Source organism: Phyllostomus discolor, chromosome 2 (genome assembly GCF_004126475.2).
Source record: "Phyllostomus discolor isolate MPI-MPIP mPhyDis1 chromosome 2, mPhyDis1.pri.v3, whole genome shotgun sequence".
NCBI lineage: Eukaryota > Metazoa > Chordata > Mammalia > Chiroptera > Phyllostomidae > Phyllostomus > Phyllostomus discolor.
The window spans coordinates 178,730,117-178,749,635 of record NC_040904.2 but is presented as its reverse complement, the minus strand read 5'-3'; the positions used below and the strand labels follow the sequence as shown (position 1 = coordinate 178,749,635).

The following is a 19,519-nucleotide window of genomic DNA, read 5'->3' as shown; positions in this document are numbered from 1 at the left end:
CTTACATCTCAAACTATTTATTAAAAGGCACTATTTAGCCAAAATGAACTCTATAACGTCTGATCAGTTCTACATTTACTTGAATAAACCATAATTGCAAGACAAGTTATTTAATATCTTATGGTGCCTCATTTTTTCATCTGATACAGAACTTGAACTAGATGGTATCTTATGTCTCTTAACAGTTCTAAAATCTACTAAGACTCTGAGTAACATTTTCCTTGACAACTGAGTAATTTTTGAAAGGCTTTAATTCTTGGTATAAATCAGTTTCATCATAGTAGTTATTTTATACAATATTAATACGTTTGTGTAGAGCAATGACACTTTTCTTTTATGCCCCAGCCTCCTATCCTGGTCTTATCTTAATTAATTAGCCTTGCTTTCACTTATCCTGAGGCAAGCTATATAGCAAGAAACATCTCAGTAGCAATTTGGCATCTGCCCTTGTGTAAGTCATGAATTGGGTCTCATATTAGAAAAATGATTTCATATGATCAAGGCACATTGAAATGAACATTATACCCTAACAATCAGTTTTCTGTGCTTTCAATTGTACTTCATTTTTCAATACCAGAGGGAATTTAACCTACTCCACACAACCTATATTTTAATTCAAACCATCAAAAATTTACCAGACAAATTTGTAAAATTTTGCCCATTTTAAGTGGCACAATAACAAGTAAATAGAAAGATAATTTGGATTTTGAAATAAATAGTACAAATCATTTTACCAAATGATATTTCACTAGGTCATAAATTTGTCCTCTCTAAATTTAAAAAATAGAAAATTTGATTCAGAAGGGAGGTTAGTGAAACCCAGTGAAGTGAATAGGCTTTAAAAGGTTCGTAGTTTTCAAAAGTTAATATAGGTAATCTAAAAAATTATTTACTACTTTTCTCTCTAACATGTTTCTTTGAAATCTTATTTCATACAGCACACTTTAAAATCAAATTTATTGCTATCTTCCACTTTAATTTTAACAGTCTTCTGAATCTTCATATTTTTCTGATTCATTCATAAGTTTGCTTATTATGTACGGGCCCAAAGTTACCTTCTTTGTGCTGCTCTAGCCACAGGTATTAAACTTTTTAAAAAGAAAGAACAATCAAGTGGCATTTCGGATTGCCAGCATGCTGATCTGTCTGTACATCCAGGCAGCATGTATCAGTGTACGCCCCTCCATATTGCATCCTGGGCTGTGCACTGAGAACATCAATATAAATGTTTTTTTCCAATCTATAAAGAAATGTTGAGTGTCCTTAATGTTTGAGCACTGTGCTCAGAACATGATGATAAGGGAGATTGCCAAGGAGAGTTTATACCCCAGTATCCATAATAACGATATATATTGTTTAGCAACTAAAACTTACAAAGAATTTTACATAAATTATGTGACTGTTACAATAACCTGCATAGTTACTGTTCTGATCTTACATATCAGAAAATCAAAGACGATAGAAATGTTGACTTTTCCAAGGTTACATGTCATAAACAACATAGCCGAGATTTGAGTTTTCCTGCTTTTGATCCTGTTCCCTTTCCTCTGTGTCACACCAGCTGCTCTTGTTAACTTCATGTGTACTAGCGGTTTCATTGTACTATGACAAGGAAGCCAGTATCTGAAGGTGATCATCAACAGTAGTTAAAACCAGTGACCAGGTACAACCCTAACACCCAGCAGCTAAGACAACTGGACAGGAGGTACTCAGAGATACGGAAAAGGACTCAACACAAAAGCAGAAGCCCACATTCCTCTTCTTTTCTTATGGCGCTTTAACTACCGAACTGTGCTCAGTTTGAGTTCCATATTTAGGAAAAGATGATATTTTCATGGAAATCAAGATTTTCAGAGTGAATGATTGAGGGTATAACTTTGGAGTTTGAAAGATCTGAGCTTGTTCAACAAAAGAAAAAGTTACTGTGCAAATTCAGCAATATCAAAACCCAGAAAATGCCTTAATTTGACCCAAAAGCTAAAGGAATACCTGGACATGTCCAATTTAAGTGAAATTGATAATAAGTTGTTTAAAGTGAAATGTTGTATGTCATAGAAAAATACAAAGCAATTATTTGTTGAATGCCAGGTTTGTCCAAGATTTTATATTAGCTGCTTTATACATACTACTTCATGTAATTCTCAGAAGAACACAAAATTAGTATCTGTTTTTTATATATAAGGAAAATTGAGACGCAGAGATAGATAATTGCCAAGGTCAGTAAAAAAGTCAAGACTTCAACTTAGTCCTGTCTGACTGTAAACCACATGGGGAGATTGCTCAGCAGCTCTGTAAGTCTGGCTGGATAATTGACTATACACATTATTTTTCACCTGCTATTCTAGGAGTGTCAGTTTCTCCACTAATGAGCTTTTAATGTAGCTTTCCACTTGCAGCCTTCATCTAGATAATTTAGTTAAATTTTACAGGATTTATCTAGACAAATTAGCTCCATCCAGATAAATTAGGAAGAAAAGTAGGAAAACATGGATTGTGTGCACACACACCTCTCACTTGGGAAATTGTTGAAATTATGTATTAAATACATGTGTAAATTATTTTAAATAGTTTTTATATCTTTGTGAACTTTTTAATATCCTAACAAAAACTGTTATTTTACTTTGAATATTATTTCAATCCTGCAGTGTTTTAAGGTTTTGATTTATATTAAAAACATTCCTGGTGTTTTCTTAATTGTTGTGACCACATTAGGCAGTAGTAAAAGATTGACAAAGTTTTTAAGGTTTTTTATAAAATGCACAGCATAAATTTGTCTGTGAAGTTAAAACCACCATCACAAGCTTACGTTATAATGGTAAGTGAACAAAAGTTTTTGCTTTTTTAAACTCAGTCGAGCTCCACTATGTTATGTCATATTATCCTGTGCCTTTTGTCCAATCTAGCCCATTAACTGTTAGTTCCCAGAGAAGTCTCCAAGGTGTACCTGTGGAATTAATGCACATTTCTACCGACATACAGGCTAATGTCAAAATCCTTTAAAATTATACTCCCTCTAGGAATAAAAAAGCAAAACAAAAATAACAGGTCAGAATTATTTAGTTCTTTATAATACATCCAAATGTATGTCATTATTGCAAACAAATTTTTATATAGCAAATTAAGAAAACTGAGTCATAATCCCAATATTTTCTGTTGAGAACCACTCATTTTGTTAAATTTGAAGTCTTGTTAGCTTAAAGAATTAATTTTAACATTAATTTTATTCTATTTTAGCATCAAGCCAAATAGTATAACCCTAGTATTCACTTCAGTCTGATATTGTAACAGCTCTGAATTCTTAATACTATCTCCTGGGTAGAAGAAGTTATTGTCATATGTAAGAAGGGTACAAGATTGAACAATAACAGTTCAGGCTTTGCACTAATATCTGTAAAAACTTCTTATAAAACATTTAGAATAAATTTCTCTTAGGTACATTAAATAATTGGACTATAGAAATCATGTCTGTAGGACTGTAGACTCACTCCATAATGGGTGAATATTCTTTTAAACTGTACTGAATATGAATATCTGTTGCTTTCCATTCTTTGACTTATTTTTCAAATATATAAATAGCTAAGAAATGAGTTATTTTTCATGTGTGCTTTTTAAATGAAACTCTTCAAATGACTATTTCTTATTTCTTCCATTATCAAAATCTCTTTAAATAGAAAGGAGATGGTATTAGTACTAAAAGACATTGGTTGTTTTTAAATTTAATCTATTTGATTTATTATATGGTTGTTTTCCATCATATATGTATCCTCAGCCATCAGTTCTTTCCTTTGAAAAAATAGAAAAAATAACAATTTGGTTTGTAACTAATAGTGTTTTAGAAACAGCATGAAAAATCATTTTCTAAAAGATGTGGTATTTTTCTTCTCATATGAAAACAGAGAAAACCTCGTTGACATTCTGTTCAATGCTGATTCATATGCACCAACATGACCTCTCTGTGCTCCTTTGCTCTGGAGGTTTTGTGCTCACTCTTTAAAGGAAGGCCAATTATTTAATATATGTGAACTCTAGGCTGTAACAGGGGAAGATGATACATCATTTATAATCATCAAACTGTTTTTAAATGAAATCCATTAGATTATGGGTGAATCACATGTCTGACTTAGTCTTGACTAAATTGTCAGACTATTTTCGTTATTTTTTAAACAAGGAATACTGAATGGATAATCAAGACAGAGACTTTACCAGCACTTCTTTTCCTTCTCTAGAACTGACGACATCTCTTTCCGTTCTTTCTCTTTTTAAAGATATTTCATATCCTTTCATTTCCTAGCAATTTTTCATTCGTTGCTTTCATCGTGGATTGGTTCAGTTGAGATTCTGTGTATGAGAGTCTGTGACCCTCAGTTTTATACATAAAGTTCCAACATTCATGTCAGTTTGCTCCAAGAACTAATTTTTATCACCCCCTTTATCAGAGAATTTCAGATTAACTTCTTATGAAGACCCTATAAATATTTGATAGATTGTTGGTCTTGAAAACTTTAAATTTAAAAAAAAATTCAGCTGACTCTGATGGGTGAAGCAGAAAAGGGGTCTGTTAAGTAAGAGTCTATTTAGATGGGAGAAACAGGCTTTGAAGCTCAGCTTCCAGAGGCAAAGGCCAGGCCATGGTATAGAATAAACCTAATGAGGAAATCTCATTGCTGCTGCTTCCATGCCAAGCACTAAAGAAAACTATGGTTGCTTCCACTTCCCCCCTTAGGTCACTCGTTTATCACTAACTCCATCTCACAACTACTGCTTCTCCCAAAAGGCAAAGTCACTGCTACCACCTTGCCTGGCAAAGAAAGTCCCACATGAGTTTCACTCTTCAAATTTGGGATAAGCCTGACTGGTAGAACTTTGGTCACATGCCCGCCTACTGGGAACAGAAGAAGCTAAGAAAAACTTGCATTCCGTCTTGCAAATGAATACCCCCTTGATATGTTGGAAGTTTTCAAAAAGTGTAAAAACAAAAAAACATGAGCAATGTGTACTGTATTACGTGGCTATTCAACATTAGTGTACACCCTTTGTTAATACTTAAGCCTAATCTTCCAAATATACCCTTCTTCTATTCTTAACAGAGTAACAGTTAACATCAACTAAAATAGTAACAGAACACTTCAGCTCTCCTTTATAAGACAAAATGTGCTCACAAAGGGAATGGCCTGAAGTCCCTAGTGGCATCCAACCACAGGGCAAGTATCACTGAGCGTGTGAGTGATCTGATCACAGTCACTTATTATGGCTTGGTACTGAGCGTGCGTGATTTAAAAGTTGGGTGAATCAGCTAAACCAAGTTCATTTTAGACAGATCAGGTCACATTTGTTGTTTTACAGTCAAATATACAAACTCCAATAGCACTTAGTGAGATAAATGCTGCATTCAAAGCGACCAGAGTTTTCCTGTCTGATGACTTTTTTCCAAAACCTTAGAGATCTCTACTGCAATTCCTCTATCAGAACTTGCCACAGAACCTGAGCATCTTGGTCTAACACCTGCTGAACCTGTTGGTCAGTAAGACCAGGTAGATGAACTGTAGCCTGCACTAACTAGGAAACCTCCTTTTTCCTCTGGGGCTCACTCACAGCTAGAGGCTTAAAAGGCGCCTCATAAGTAGGTCAAAGTAGGATTGCCAATGTGATAAACATTACCTTCAAGGAGATCCACCGAGCGCTGTGCCTCTGGGTCAGCTGCCGGAGGTGCAAGGTGCAGGAAGTTATCTTTACTTTGTAGAGGCCATCCTGTTAAGCTCAAGATTACTGGACCCTCAGAAACTTCACTGAGGAGTAGCTCTTATATTTTGGTGTGATATATCTCACCCCTTACTGCATGAATACTGGACTCATAAATATGTTTTATGTACCAGAAATCTTGAGTTCTTATGACTTCCTGATTTCCAGGTCCTATAGACATATGTCACCTATGTCATTGTCCTGTGTGATGGTGATATAGTAATGGTCTTTGTGAAATGTACTATAGTTCTGAGCCAATTAATTTATATAACCCTAGGATTAAAGGATTTATTGCTCTGCCTGTCACGAAACACAGCTGTTATCGGTGTTCTCCATTTCAGGGATAGAAGAGGAAAGCATTTGCCAGGTTAATAGCCACACATCTAGTGCTAAGAGCTCCAGTAAAGAATGTGCATCTGCAACTGCAGCTGCATCTGAAATAAGTGATTGGTGCTCTAGTAACCCACTCTCCTTCTCCACTGCCAGCTGTACTCCATGTGTTCAGGGCCCTACTGGGCTGGACATGAGGCAGACTCGGGTTAAATCTAGATATTTTATGATTTGACTCAGCTGCAGCACTTGCATGCCTATCTGTTCCATGTGAATCGTCTGTTCAAGTAGCCAAAGCCAGTGGTCACTGCAGGTCAAAGAATTCTGATTACAACTCAGGTCTGCTAGCAACGGCAGTAACCATTTCCTCCTGCCTCTTGTATTAAGTGCTTCTGTCTGACATCTGCCACTGCAGCCTCTCGTTATGTACATTGAAAACAGTGTTACCCCAGCGCTCCTGGCCTGTAGAAGATAGACTGTGTCCTTCACTGATGATGTCTTTTCCCTCCCAGCGAACATGGTAGAGAGTAGCTCTTGACTGTGATCTGTGCCTTGAAGTGACAATTTAGGATTGTGACCATTTCATGATCTGATCAAACGCTGTCCTTTCTGTGCAATTAGAAGCACCTAGTTTTCTTTTTGAATTCTTCATACTCTTCTTATTGTTATTGCATGTTGCTAGCCACTTGCCTTCTTTGGTCACTTCGTTTTAAGTGTCTGCACTTAATAATCTTTACTTTGCTACTGAAGGTGATGGGCTGCCAGATTTTACTTTTTTTTAGAAAACCAGCTGGATTTTTAGAGCCATCAGCCCTTACAGAGCCTGATAACTAATTGGAGAGCTCTCCAGTTTTCCTGAGGTTATATTGCTTTCAACAACTCCCATAACTGTTTAGTATCAACCAGGGGTCACTTAAGCACCAAAGCCACCTCTGGCTAGTTGTGGAGCAGAAAAGTTTATTAAAAAGAAATTGAGTAGTTGACCAAATTATTGAAACCTGGAGAACCAGGATCAAGGGTAAGCTTCCAGAAACAATACCAAATCTATATGTCAAAACTTGGCTACAGATATGTCTCCCTTTGCTACATTTTCATTGAGCACCATGAGAACTCATTGTTTAATTCAACTACTGTGATGTGCAACAGTTGAACGTTTCTCATCTTTATGAGCAAAACGGATGCTATACAGGGTCTCCTCCCTGTAACTGCTCACTTCTGATCAGAGCCTTTCACAGTTGACTGATCCTTGGGAGTAAAGCAGGCTCAATAACTGAGAGTTCTGGGTTTTACCTAGGGAAGTCATACCTCATAAGGCTAGAAATTCATCAAACCTAGAAAGGGTACCAAAAATCAGAGAATGTTACAAATGGCTACTACATACTTTGGGAATTTTTTCCAAGTCACTATGGTTACTGTAGAAATATTTTTCCAGCTTTTTAGTTTCTTGGCTAATTTAAAAACTAATTATTTGAAGTCAAACTAGGTGAGTTTCATTCTTCCTATAACACAGGGTTTTAGCAACCCCCACGCTCATCTGACATCTTATAGAAAATCTGCCACTTGGCCACCACAATTTCATTGTTTTGCAAAAAAAATCTGAAGTTTTTACAGTTATGCCCAAATTATATGGCACTCTTCAAAGGATGTACAATATTTTGGGCAGATAAGTTTGCTTCTATGGATGTTTGCTAAAAGTAGATAATTTTAGAATGTATGTATAGATTTTTTAAAGTGTTTGTGTGTTAGTTATGAAATGGCCCTTGAGTCAACCAACAATTTTCCCCCTAATTCAGGGACATCCTGTGTACATTAGAGATAACAGTAGTTTTCATAGAATGATGGCCACAAAGGTTGCTAAAGTAAAAAGAGTGTCATTAACCTTTCTGCTGAATTTGCCTAAATTAAACTGTAGTCGTCTCTTGTGTCCTGGGCACCCTCTTTGTGCAGTCTTATCCGTGTGTCTGTTTCTTCTCCCTCCTCTCCATTTTGTCACCGTCAAACCTGTTATCCATCTCCTCTGCTGTTTTTTCAATTCTAAGTGTAAAACTGAAGAAAACCATGAGAAACTACATAGCAAGGTACTAGTTATCAAATTCAGTCACATATATTCTAAACCTGAAAAAGAAGAAGCTTCAGTCCTTAACTATTTAATAAGTATGTAGGCTCCGTTGGGGCTGTTTCCACTGGTCCTTTCCACCTCTGTCTTCCTTTGAGACCCTGGGCAGCTACGGAAGACTGTGCCTGCTCTAAGCCTGGCCAACAGTCTAGAGCATGACTATAGCAGTGAGCTTCGACACTGTATCTCTCCAGTCGTCTGCCGTCTGAGTCTTTTCCAGATGAAGTTTCCCAATGTAGATGGCTTTCTGAACATTGATTTGAAGTACAGCTTTTTAGGATAAATCCTCTATCTAATATTCAGTGTACATTGGGATTGATTCATTAATTCTACTTTCTTGTCACCATGGTTGTTCATATTTTTATATTTTTACATGTATAATGTGATTATTACCTTGTACCAGGAACATATTAATCAGTTTTTTTTTGCCATTTTATGAGAATTTTAATGTCTGGTTTTTATTATCTGTAAGGATATTTGGTATATCAAATACCTTTGTTGCTTAGTTTTTCCTTTATAGTTTAGTGGTATAAAGGAAAATGCTTATTCATTTATGATTTAGTGTGACTATAATATATTCAACATTTTGCTTTTGTTCCCAATATTTATTCCATTCCTGTGGTTCACATTTTCCTTTTCTTATGTATCATGTGTTGAAAATGAAAATATCTTGTCTGGGGTGGAGTTTAGCCACTGGACTAAACAAACATGCTCTCTTTCTGCTCCTAGTTGATTTTAGTGGTTAAATTACTAAAAATCCAGTTAATAAAAAAGTTTTCATCTCCCTTTTTTATTGTGTACTTTCCTAGTGAAAGTCTCTTTCTTTCACCTTCCCCACCAAGTGCAGCTTACTCACTCACATTTCTTCTGCAGTTAAGACTCCCCCATCAGTAGTCCTGCGATGATGAAAGTAGCACGATGTGCAAGGATCAAAGTCCTTGTACTTCGTGAAAGAAATGAAGCTGCTTGAACAGAGTTTCTAAACTCAGAAGGAATCTGTGACAGGCTACCTGGGGCATGTTCTTCTCACATCAGTGGGAGAAGTACGAGAGGGAAAACCCAGCACATAAACACTGCAAGTGTCCGACACCTGTCAGCCAGAGCAAGTCACATGGCCAAGTATATAGCATCCAGCATGAGGCCAAGCAGTCTGCACCTTCATATTTAACACCAATAGAGTGGGAAAGTCTATTCTTCCCTTGGAGGTGGGGAGAAAGAATGGATAAATATTTGCCAAACAGTAATTTACCACTCCACCCAATCTAAGTTATTTATCTTCTCTCCTACTACTCTTACTTTATCATGTTATTCTGTTTTATATTTTTCTTAATATATATCATTGTCTGAAACTATGTTAATAGTTTATGTTACATGTTCAATCGATCAGCAAATACTGTCAAATACCTAGAGTACTAGGTGGTACTCTTGTACTAGAGATGCGTCAGTAAATAAAAAAGACAAATGTGTCTATGTTGCCTATAAGCTCAGAGAGAGCAAGGGCCTTTTTGAGTTTGTTCACTACCCTATTTTCAGTATCTCAGGTAAACCTGGCATATAGCAGAGATTCAGTAGAATTTGTTTCATGAGTGAAGGACTGTCGTTAAACATTTTTGTTCTCTAACTTCATTTGCTTAGATCCCGTGCTCCTCAGGCAGCTCTCTGACTATGACCTGGTTACAACACCAGGAAGTCTTCATAGCGAGTCTTGTGAACTTGAGTTACTCCAAGTCTTCTCTTGTGAGAAATATCTATGCTTTAGTATTTTGGCAAACCTGAGGTTGATACCTGCATAGCTGAAAACCAGTCTCTGAATGTAGTAAGTTCACTAAGGTAAAACCATCCTGAGAAACTTCTTACAAGATAGACACCATTAGCTAAGTATACATTTAATTCCCTTCTAAACAGACACAGCATATTAAAGATAATGTACAGGGATCTTCACACAGACTGTATGACACCCAGTGTCTCATGGGGGTCGTGCTCACTTGAGACACCTTATCTTTTTTTTGCTTCAAGGTTGCTACCCAAAATAGTTTTGATGGTAAAACATTAATCCTTTTTTGTTAGGCTCATACATAACAAACATAAAGGATATGGTGAAGAGCTAAATTTATTAATAGATACCATAAAAGTTATGGTACTTATTTACTTGGGGCTTCTAAAGCTCTGTTTTAAGAACTCTGTTTCAGAGTATGTATATACTATACAAAGCCAAGGGACAGCTGAACAAAAGGTTGTCAGAACAGATCTGCTCCACAGAGATTTGAACTGCGTGATTAAAAGTCAGCACAGGAATGTCCCCCCCACACACACACACACATCTCTGAAGCTATAGGAGTTTTATTTTTACACTCATCCTGTTACTATCTAACAGTGTGCAGTCTGAACAATCTCACATTTTCAACAAAACCTGTTACTGCAATTCTCATATAAATTTTTGGTTCTTAGAGTTTTTTTCATACATCAGGCTATGAAAAAAGTTAGATGTCATTGATATAGTCATTCAAGAACTACCATCACTGGCTGAAGAACATACTCTAAGTAAATACAGTGACTCAAAATAAAATATAAGTGATTATGAACTATTTTATAGAACCGGTGATGCAGCACAGGTGAAAATAACAAAGAAGATTGTTTACAATCTTACAAAGAAAATCTTTCCCACTATTTTTATTGCCAATGGAGTATGGAGTTCTATTGTGTAGACTTATTCATTCACTAACAAATGCTTATTGAATGTTTCTATACTGAGTACATACTACAAACAAGGTTGACATTATTCCTACACTCTCAGAGCTTACAGTCTAATCAGGGTACAGGGGAAAAGCAACAGGAAATTGCCACACGATAGTGCTGTGAGATAAATAGGACAGGAATAAGCAGGGTAAGTGGGAGCACAGGATATGAGGACGTAATTACATCCCAGCACATCACAGAACCCATCGCAGTGTAATGATTTCTAAGCTAAAACTTCAAAAATCACTTCTCTCTATATCCAATACACAGGGAAATCTATCTTTAAAATACATCTAGATCCTGCCCCCCGTTGTTCTCACCACTGTCCAGGCCACTGTTTCCTTTTGCCTGGGCTTCTGTAAAAGGCCCCTGCTGCCTGGTATCTTCACCTCCACTCTTGCCCTCCGAAGTTTATCCTGAACACAGTAGGCAAAGTCACGCTTTGAAATTTAAGTCGTACCACGTCACTGCTCTGCGTGAAGCCTGGCCATGGCCCCGCCTCCTGCGATTAAAGGCCCACGTCCCTGCAATGGGCTGCAGCACCCCATGTTGTCACCTCCTGCTGCTTCTCTCACCTGCTGAAGATGCCATGCATAGCAGCAAAACACTCCACCTTCTTCCCAGCTTCATAGTGTCTCATAATAGTCAGTTCACTGTTTTCAAAATTGTACTAATCCTAGTCTGTGGGTGAAATTGAAAACTGAGAATCATGATTTAATAAGCACAGTGTTCAAATAAGTATACACTGTTTCAGATGGACCTGTGTATCATTGTAATGTATCTGTCTTCAGCTAGAAGAGCCATTAAAATCAAATGTTAAAATAAACTATATTGAGAGCCAATTTGCTGTATTACAAACTACTTAATCGATAGTTTCAAATATAATGAAGCATCATTCAATTGCATTAGTCTCCCATCTTAAAAAGTACATATTTCATAATATGCATATATTAGTATACAATGAAATACATATTTGTAAATTAATAAATATTTCTTTGGAGGACAAAGTTTCTATTTAAACCAATGGTTTTCTCCATTCTTACGTCCAAGAAAAGATGACATAAAGAATATTTTAAGAAACAGTGTAGTACTATGACCTATGTGGCTCGGTGGGTTGGGCATTGTTTTGCAAAGCAAAAGGCCACCTGTTCAATTCCAAGTCAGGGCACATGCCTGGGTTGCGAGTTTGGTTCCCAGTCAGGGGTGGACAAGAGGCAACCAACTGATGTTTCTCACTCACATTGATGTTTCTCTCCCTCTGTCTCTTCCCTTCTTCCCCCTCTCTAAAAATAAATAAATAAAAACATTAAAAAAAAAAACAGTGTAGTGAGGAGAGTAGTTTCATATCTTTCTTGAGAAAGTTTTACTGTCTTTTTAAAGATTTGAATTATTCAGTCTGTTCTCCCATTCTTTTAGTTGGAAGATATATTTGAGAGGAAAAATTCAGATGGAAAGAGATGCAAAATAGTTGTCATTGTTTGTACTACAGTTCTTCCAGTACTACATATAAAGTTATGTTAAAATATACCTCACTCCCTAAGACCTTGGTGTAACAAAGGACAGTGTTCACTTCATTTGTTTTGTCTTACTGTTATAAAGTTGATAGGAAGGCTCTAAGGTTAGAGAATACAGTAAAGAGCCAGTAAGACTTAAAGCAATCCAGAGAGCAGTGACATTGCTTGGGGAGTAGTCAAGAATGAAATAATGATGAAAACAACGATAGGCTATTTACTTCTCGTGAGTAAATTCATCAGTAAGTTATCCATAGACTTACATGATACAGAAGTAATATAAAATTTGATTCTCATTTTTAAGGATTTGGGGGATAAATCTAATATATGCCATATTTTTCAGACCATAAGAAGTGCCTAGGTTTTAGAAGAGGAAAATAGGAAAAAAATTTTGAAGCAAAAAATGTGGTGAAATATTTAATAACATGAAGAACATAATATTTCACCAGTGCAAATGTAAACAGAACTCAGCAGCAGCATTAACAATCTTTATTCCTCCCAAATGGGGTGGGGGTGCATCTTATAGTCTGAAAAATATGGTAGTTAAAATTGTTATGTGAGATAGTATATAATTGCAGTATGTGACTCAGACAATTGTTATTGTTCTGAGCACTTAGATATTGGAACATCAAAAAAGAGTGAATTGTAACAGGAAAGACTGTGTGAACCACACTTCTTCATCTGGCATGGAAGAATTGTGGCACACAATGGGAAATACTACATAACACAGATTCCCCTCTTCTGCCCTCCTGCAGGGCCTGGGACTATTACAGGTAGCACTGTGCACAGTTACAAACAGGCAACCCCTGAAACTCCTCTGCGGCCTCAAGGGGCCACGTGACATAGTTCTAGCCACTGAGGTCCCAAAGGGGGAGTATATTGCATGAAGCTTCTTAGAAAGCTATTGTTTTCCTGGTAAAAAGGGACAGACTTCTTTGGCAAGTATATTTTGCCTGCCCTTTCTCTTCTTTCCTATCTTAACATAGACTGATACCTGAGGGTGCAAGTCATCTTGTGTCCAAAGGGAAAATATAATGTGTGCATGTGTGCGCATGCACTAAAGATACCCACGTGAGAAAATGGTCCAGCTCCTGGTGTGCGTACCAGTCCTGGACTGCTCACCCTCAGGGCAGGGCACATTAGGTAATAAACTTGTGTAAGCCACTGTTTGTCAGATTTCTGTTACGTATATCTGACTACACTTCTCACTGGTAAGAATGGTTCGGATGTGGATAAGTAAGAAAGTGAAGGGAGAAACAAAGCATCAAGTCCCAAGGGTGGTCAACAACGTGAGTACACAGTTCAGACCCAGAAGTGGAGGTTGCTTGTCTGAGCAGAGTGTAGAAGTGAAGTCTGTATTGACTAAACTATCAGTATTTTTGAATATGTAAACCGCCTTAATTATTTTAGGGTAGTGTTTTTAATTATTTTATTTTTTTATCTGTGAATCACCTGAAAGAACATGGCCTTCTTCGGGCCAGGCTTCTTAAATGAAGGCAGAATTCTGCAGGTCCGTACAGTTAAGTGTTTAATAGTCTGTCTGTCCATCATAGACTTCAGGCTTCTCCCATTATTTAAAGATCTTGCTCTGTCATCAAAGATAAGCCATTACAGTAATTTTGCCTTTCTTTCCAACAAGTGTGTGCCACAGAAATGCTGTATTGAGAGAGGAATTGGTTACTGATCTGGATGTAGTTTTTCAGCAGCATTTTGAGGACGGGTCAGTCTGTATAAAGGATGGACACCCAGCAGGACTGCAAAGGATCATGTTTTTTAAAGTCTGTACCATCTGACAGTTTTCTTAGGTATAATACAGTAATCTCTGATTTAAACTAATGAAAAAGAAAATTCTCAAAAGTAATGTAAAAGGCAGTGAGTATGTTGGCTTAATCGTGTTTGAACTGAAAAATGTCAATTTATAAAATGATAAAAGCTTAAAATCTTATATTTAATAAGAGTAGTCAGCATTCAGCTTGTTTCTGGTGAGACAGGGCTAGTAGAGTTTCAGATAGGGAATAGTGGGAATGACTGAAATACTGCGTTCTCCTATTTCCTGTGAGGTGTGAATGGACGAAGGTGCCGCTACACACAGGAACATTCATTCTGCTTTCAAGATTCAAATTAGTGTATTGTAAACTCCATTCCATGCTTTGAACCAAAATTAAATTGCAAAATTAGAGTATGGTTTAAATGTACCTACTGAAATAATTTATGATGCTTGAAATTTGTGTTATGAATAAGGTTTTATCATAAGACAGGATGTTGAAAACGTCACTAAGGGCATTAAAAAGATCTTTAGTGAGTTCTGTTATGTGTTCAGCCTAGCATAACCCATCAGATTTGCCAGGGTCTCCTACATTTCTCACAAAACATAGAGTTCCTAGCTAGTGGGTTGAAAAGAGTGCATACAATGGAGAAGAAAGAATATCAGAAGACCACCCTGAATCAATTGCTTCCTTACCACCAGAGGATAAAGTATTTCTTATGAAAAGGGATAAATTATATAATAACTAAATATTTCCATACCCTTTATTTTTTTCAGGAGTTTTGAACCAATTACTAAATTATACACATGGAAATGCTTATGTCACTTAAAAGATTCTTATGCATATATTTCACTCATATATAGATCAAGGAAAAAAAGCCTTGTTTGGCAGGTACCTGACTTGAGTGAAGTTTAGCAGAACAGCTTCTCTATAGCTATAAATTAATCTGTGTAGATCTTCATGGAGTTGCCATTTGGTTTCAGAAACTTCCTATAGAATGACTTTCCGTATGGGTAATAGTGCTGTAGAACAACCTGAACTATACACATTATTACTGGTAAAAGCTGAAGCTTTAGTAATACTGACTATAATAACTGTTACCCATAGAAGTATCTGCTACTGGATTTCTTTTCTCCTTATATATTTTAACAAAAATATGGTGTTTGGCATAATTATTCAACAAGAGCCAGGGAGTCTTTGACCTCCTTAAATATGTGTTTAATTTTTCCTAATGTCCCTACAAGGAATTGTTACTGTTTGCCTTCAGAATCCTTTAATCTGGAATGTGGGAAGACTGATGGAGCACTGAATTTTGTATTCCAAGTGATGAGAAAGAACTTGTTTTTGTGCCCCGTGCTGGAATGCCATCTTACTGGCTTCATCTGGCAAACCAGTCGAGAGGCATCACATTCCACGGCCTTCAAAGAGTTATCCTAGGAAGTGAATACTAAAGTAACTCAGAAAATTGTCACTCTGTCTTCCCACAGTGAAAAATGAAGTGGACGAAAACATCTGTAAAATAAAAACCAAAGTGATTATTCACTTTTTTCCTTGTTTAAGAAACAAGCCGTTACACTACTGCCCCCCTCCCTCCTTCGACCCCAATGCCAGTAATTGCAGATTCAGACTTACCACACGGAGCCTGACCCATAGCTGTGCCCAAAGAGCAACCACATCCAAGACCCAGAAGCGAAGCCAAAACTAATGCAAGCTTCCGTATCTGAAAAGATTCTTATTTAAGATCTCAGGTAAGCCTATAGAATTGTGGATCCAGGAAATCAAGACTTCAATCAGACATTCAGTTGCTTTTTATTTGCCTTGTATTTCTTGAAGTCCTACCAAGAACTGCTCCAACAGAGAACAAACAGAGATGACTGCTTAAACAGCACCTTTGCTCCACAGGAAAATTTTCTTTTAGGTAAACAGTCTTCAGTTCCTATGTAGATTTCACTGCCTGCGGATATGCATTGGGGCTAAAGCCAAAAGGCAAATCAATGATTAAAGATATTTCTGAAAGCCGAGAGAAGTCACCCAATCTTATTTGCACTTAATTGAATCACATATTGATTAGACTAATTTGCTGCTGATATGAGATATAGCTAATGTATGTCTGTAGGGTTCTTTGGATACAAGTAATAGAAACTGGATCAGGATAAGTTTAAGAAGAGAAATTTTGTTAGGATATTAGAGGTGTGCAGACTTGATGAGCAGCTATCCACCAGACTTGGAAATGAGCAAAAGAAGCTAATTTGTCTTTGGAAATTCAGAGACAGCAATGTTAACAGAGGTGTCATAATGGAAAAAGAAGAAAAGAACCTGGACAGGATATCATTGCTAGGAGTGGACAAAACTCACCATTTTCTGTCTCTCTGTTTCTCCACACCGTATATAAATTCCAGGGAGGGCCACCTGATTGTACTAGTTGGGGTTGCATGCCTTCCCGTGGACTGCAGGAGGACAAGACTCCTGATGACAGTCCACCAGGCTGTATCTCATGGGGGAGAACTCATTCCCCAAATGGAATTCAAGTTGCTTTTAAAGAGGAGAAATAGATGCTGGAAGCCAAAAAGCAGCCAAGATTCAGTACAGCAACCCTTCATTCAATGTGTGTGGTTTATCAGTCACCGTATTTCGTGTGCATTGTCTTGCTAAATCTTTATAACAGACCACATACTCAGTTACTATTTTACAGGTAAGAAAACTTCAGCTTTGAGAAAGGTTAGGAAACTTCTCCAAGGCACAACAGTGGAAAATGGCAGATCTGGTACAGAGGAGTGAGTGCGCCTGATGACCAGACTCCAGGCTGCCTCCTGACGGGTCTGTGCACTAGCAGCAGCCATAGCATTTACTGAGCCCCTCACTCGGGCAAAAGACGAAACAAAAAAAGATTTTTTTTAAATGCTACATATAAATGCTCCAGTAGTTTTGTATAACATGGGGGTGCTGCTTTAGAATCAACTTTGGGAATAAATGTTATGTAAATACAGAATGCATACATTTGCAAATGATTTTTTCTTTGATGCAAATTAAGAGTTCAGTTTCTGAATATAATGAAGAGTTTGAATTTATCAGTGAATGACAGTGTTGAACCTGTAGATCAAGCTGCATTAATAGACTTGAAGCCTCCTGTATTGTATGGAGGAGAGTAATGGGTGGGGGTGGGGCGTGTGAAAGGTTGCCAGTGTTCTCCAGTTTAGGTGGTGACTGACTGCCATGTGGGCCAGAAAAAATGCATAAAATGTAATGAACTACTAAATCCATTTTTACTGGTAGCTTTCTTTTTGACCTTTGGCAAATTAGTTTCTTTTACTGAGCTCAGTTTCCCCATCTGTAATGAAGAGATGATAAAAATCCCATAATCCCATGAATAGAATGAGGTGATGAGCATAATACACTCGATGACCTCTAAACCAGGGTTTCTCAGCATCAGCACTGTTGGTGTTTTGGGCCAGACAGTTCTTGATGTGGGGCTGGGCTGTTACTGCTGGATGTTGAGCAGCATCCCTGGCCTGTACTCGGTAGATGTCGGTGGCACCCACCCCTTAGTCATGACACCAGAACAATTGACTACAGCAACACTCCCACTTTTCTCAATGATACTCTTCTATTTACTAAAGTAAGTATTCTAAGTTATAAAAATATTTTTAAGAGAGTTATAAAGGCTACTTGGAATGTTTTGACGATATCTTTCTACCTTCCCACAGCTTTTCTGAATTCATCTTTTAGGGGGAAAAAGGAGTGCTTACCACTCAACATATTCTTCCTGGCATCTTTCAACTGTAGGAGTTAATTAACATCTTTATGCCTCATTCAGATCTAGTAATCAGCTAATGCTAGCACAGCCTTAGCAATTTGTCTTAAATCAGATGCCCCCCAAAGGCTCTGAGATTGAGATTTGTGTGCAGGAAATTTATTAGGAAATGCCTTTCGGGTGAACGCCTACTGGGGGGAAGGGAGGGGCAAAGGGAAGAGTTACAGTACACTTGCGCAAGGGCTTCAGCTACTCCCATAGAGCCTTGGAGCCAGGGTGGCCCTTCAGAGCTGAATCACTTTAAGGCAGGTGTCTGGGCCTTTATATCCCTGCAATGACCAGTCAATGAATGTGGGAGGCGCTCAGGGAAAGGGCATGACGCTCGCCAAGGGAGCGGTGCCTACCACCAATGCTCCCAGCAACTAGGGGAATTATTCCATGAGTCCTGAAGATTAGCTCCAGGTAGTGCACTGTGGTCCACCCCGTGAGCCACTGCAGTCCTTTAGGTGATATCTTAGAACAGTTCCTCCAGAAATTCTGCTTGGTCTTCTTGTCGTCTTTTGTGGGAAAATTTTAAAAAGTTTAGTTGGTAGGATGAGCTGTAACTCCTACAGCTTTGGTGTCAAGGTTCTCATATCCTTCTTCTGCTCCTTTTTGTGCATTCCTCTTACTCTTGGCTGAACTCTGCATGCTGTTGTAGGCATTACCTGCTGAGACGGCACAGAGCTGCATATGTATGATCTCTAAAGCTCCGTTGCTACGCGTTTTTCAGGCTGTGTTGCTGAACTTACCTATTCCCAGTCAAGAATTCTAAGAGATGCCTTTATTGGGTCACCTGGATGTCAGTTACAGTTTTAACTTAACCTGTTATTTGACAGTGCCATCTCCTCTTGCTGATCAGGATCAGTCCCCCACCCTGCCTACAGTCCTTGGCATAAGGAGCCTGCAGTGAACAGGTGACAGCAATAGCTTAAAGTTTAATGGGACTTACACCAGGTCCTTCGGTAGCACATCACTCTTCCAGGAACCAGGATCTCTAAAGCCCAGAGTTGGCACAATTGGGAAGTGCAAATCCTCCAAGTCAATTACTGAGAATGATACTAAATAGGGCCACTCTTACTGCCACCTCTTGATTCCTGGACCTATGAATTCAACTTCTTGGGAACACAGCCCCTTGTAATGGTGGTTGATTTAGGGCATATCCTGTGTCCTAGAGAATGTACTACAGGAGGTCGTCTCCAAAGTAGAGTCTCAACAGTACCTTCAGTAAGCCGTCCTATCAGGCCAGCAGCTTTTAGGTGGTGTGACCTTTAATAGGACTTCTGCTGTCTGGCATGGCATCTCTAGCTTGCATTATGAAGCCCATCATTTTCTGTGTGCTTCCAAGGGCCATCGTAGCAGTAACTTAGCCTCATCTCAGGTTGTCTTGGGAATGTACCCAATCAATAAACTCTCCATTATCTAAGCTTAAATTCTGTCTTCTCTTGATCCCTCACTCTCTCACGCATAGTCTCCTGCCTCCTGCTGGTATGTGTTGGTGAAGTCCTACAGTCCCTTTCTTTCCTTAACA

General features: G+C 37.9%; 1 protein-coding gene across 3 annotated transcripts in view; it reads left to right on the top strand.

The window, feature by feature from the left end:
• CCDC91 (coiled-coil domain containing 91) overlaps positions 1-19,519 on the top strand; it is a 270,362-nt gene that overhangs the window by 228,013 nt on the left and 22,830 nt on the right. The window lies entirely within an intron of this gene.